This window comes from Bos indicus x Bos taurus, chromosome 5, assembly GCF_003369695.1.
Source record: "Bos indicus x Bos taurus breed Angus x Brahman F1 hybrid chromosome 5, Bos_hybrid_MaternalHap_v2.0, whole genome shotgun sequence".
NCBI classification, from domain to species: domain Eukaryota; kingdom Metazoa; phylum Chordata; class Mammalia; order Artiodactyla; family Bovidae; genus Bos; species Bos indicus x Bos taurus.
The window spans coordinates 71,457,459-71,460,728 of NC_040080.1; the positions used below are offsets into that span (position 1 = coordinate 71,457,459).

A 3,270-nucleotide genomic window follows, 5' to 3' on the forward strand; every position below is an offset into this window, starting at 1 on the left:
AAAATCTGAACCACTCTCTCTAACTTAATTTAAATTTACATAACACTACATTGAACAACTCCAGAATACTCCTTCTTTTCAAGTGCATTTAGAATATTTACCAAGATAGAACTCATGCCAAACCATAAAAAGAAGTCTGAATAAATTCAAAAGACAGAACCTATACAGAGTATGCTCTTAGAATACAATAGAAAATAATAACAAAAAGATATCAAGAAAAATCCCCAAATATTTAGAAATGAGAAACTCTTCAAAGAAGGAATCACCAGGAAAAACATAAAAGATTTTAAACCGAATTGTAACAAATACACATATCAGAATTTGTGCAATTGAAAGACGCTTGCTCCTTGGAGCAACCTAGACAGCATTTTAAAAACCTGAGACAGCTCTTTCCCGGCTGGAACCATGGAGGGTGCAGAAGAGAAGAAAAAGAAGGTTCCTGTTGTGCCAGAAACCCTTAAGAAAAAGCGAAGAATTTCGCAGAGCTTAAGATCAAGCTACTGAGAAAGAAGTTTGCCCAAAAGATGCTTTGAAAGGCAAGGAGGAAGCTTATCTATGAAAAAGCTAAGCATTACCACAAGGAATACAGGCAGATGTACAGAACTGAAATTCGAATGGCTAGGATGGCACGAAAAGCCGGCAACTTCTATGTACCTGTGGAACCCAAATTGGCGTTTGTCATCAAGATCAGAGGTATCAACGGTGTGAGCCCAAAGGTTTGAAACGTGCTGCAGCTCCTTTGCCTCCGGCAGATCTTCAACGGCACCTTTATGAAGCTCAACAAGGCATCAATTAACATGCTGAGAATTATGGAGCCATATATTGCATGGGGGTACCCAAATCTGAAGTTTGTAAATGAATTGATCTACAAGTGTGGTTATGGCAAAATCAACAAAAAGTGAATTGCCCTGACAGACAACGCATTGATTGCTCGATCTCTTGGGAAATATGGAATCATCTGCATGGAGGATCTGATTCATAAGATCTATACCATTGGAAAATGTTTCAAAGAAACAAACAACTTCCTGTGGCCCTTTAAATTGTCTTCTCCACGAGGTAGAATGAAGAAGAAGACCACCCATTTTATAGAAGGTGGAGATGCTGGCAACAGGGAAGACCAGATCCACAGGCTTATTAGAAGGATGAACTAAGGTATCTACCAGGATTATTTTTGTAATCTGGTTAATAAACAATTGAAACAAATTGAAATAAAAAAATAAAAACCTAAGACATTACTTTGCCAACAAAGGTCCATCTAGTCAAAGCTGTGGTTTTTCCATTAGTCATGTATGGGTGTGAGAGTTGGACTATAAAGAAAGCTGAGTGCTGAAGAATTGATGCTTTTGAATTGTATTGGAAAAGACTCTTGAGAGTCCCTTGGACTGCAAGGAAATCCAACCAGTCCATCCTAAAGGAAATCAGTCCTGAATATTTATTGGAAAGACTGATGCTGAAGCTGAAGCTCCAATACTTTGGCTGCCTGATGTGAAGAACTGACTCATTTGAAAAGCCCCTGATGCTGGGAAAGATTGAAGGCAGGAGGAGAAGGGGCCGACAGAGGATGAGATGGTTGGATGGCATCACCAACTCAATGGACATGAGTTTGAGTAAGCTCTGGGAGTTGGTGACAGACAGGGAGGCCTGGCGTGCTGCAGTCCATGGGGATGCAAAGAGTTGGATACAGCTGAGTGACTGAACTGAACTGAAAGATAATTTTATATTTGTAAAGGCTTGCATTACAAAATAAAGAAGGTTTAAAAATCAGTGCTCTCATCTTCCACCTTCAAGAGCTACTAAAAAAATGCAAATTAAACATAAAGTAAATAGAAAGAAGGAAAAAATCAAAAACAGAAATCAATGAAATAAAAAAGTCAACAAGGCCAAAGTTGGTTCATTGAAACAATTGATAATATTGATAAGCCTTTAACAGAAGACAGAAAAGGCAAATTATTACTGTTAGGAGTGAAATAGAAGTCTTGTTAGGGACCCTGTAGAAATAAAAATGGTAACAAGCGAGTATCATAGCCTATGTTATGCCAGTAAATCCAGTGACTTAGATGAAGTGAGCAAACTCCTGTATAACAAGAATTAGCAAAAAGAAACAGAAAATCCCACAAAGAAAATCTTCGGCCCAGATGATTTCACTGGTGAATTTTCCCAAATATTTAAGGAAGAAGTAATACATCCCCTGGAGGAGGAAATGGTAACCTACTGCAGTATTCTTGCCTGGAAAGTTTCATGGACAGAGGAGCCTGGCAGGCTATAGTCCATGGGATCACAAAGAGTAAGGCATGACTAAGTGACTGAGCACACACAAACATGAATAATACCAATTTTACACAAACCAGATCAACATTAGAGGTTGCTATTATTGCCATCAGTGTGATTTTCTTGAGTCTATTTCCTCAGTTTTTAGCATCTATCTTAAAGCAAACAGAACAGAACTTTTTATAGTCTTCTAGAAAAAGTCTTAATTCAACAGGAAGTTATTTTGTAAGTCTTTTGTTTTTTCCTATCTGTGTTCTTTGACTTCATGATATTTTGTGTTTGCAAAACACTCTACATTGCTGTTGCCTCTGACTTTAATCTTTTCTAACCTTTTTACACAAAACCAATTATTCCTCTGGGACTTAAGAAGAAGGTCTTCCAAGCAGTGTGATCAAAAAATTTTCAGAGTCTTATCACACCTGGTTTTCTGGTGTCTTTTAATAACAAGTAAAACTTTGTTTACTTGTTTCTTCAGTTCTTTTGTATAAGCCTTTTCTGAAGAATGACAAAGAATTGTTCAGATCAAGTGTTTCCTGCTTTCATTTTGTTTCATATAATGGGCTGAGATTAAAATTTGTATAGTAAATGGAAAATTTGTGAACAATCACAATAATGGCTGGAGGAAGCTTTTTTCCCTGCCCTTCTTCAGAAATACTAAGAGGCAGTTAGACTAAATCCTTCAGAAGCGTTCTTTATTGCTGTTGTTTGATGTAGTTCCAGCCACATCAAACACACGAGGCATCCACACTTCTCCGCCTTGAAATGACTGAGGTTGCATTTTTCAGAGACCCTAGGAACCTGGTAGTAATGACCGAAGAGTAGTCACAGTAAGAATGCCTGACCTGAGTGACTAATCATTCATAACTGACTAAATAAAGAGGGATCTGTTACACTGGACACTCCTTCTCCCTATCCATTCTTAGTTGTTGTTTTTTTTAAACTTGATTTCCGGAGTAGCCGAAAACTGATTTTTTATAGACTTCAGATAAAGGACAATTTCTG

The 3,270-nt window shown here is 37.6% G+C and overlaps 1 pseudogene; it reads left to right on the plus strand.

The window, feature by feature from the left end:
* Positions 1 to 390: 390 nt before the first annotated feature.
* LOC113892933 lies at positions 391 to 1,166 on the plus strand (annotated as a pseudogene).
* Positions 1,167 to 3,270: the final 2,104 nt, after the last annotated feature.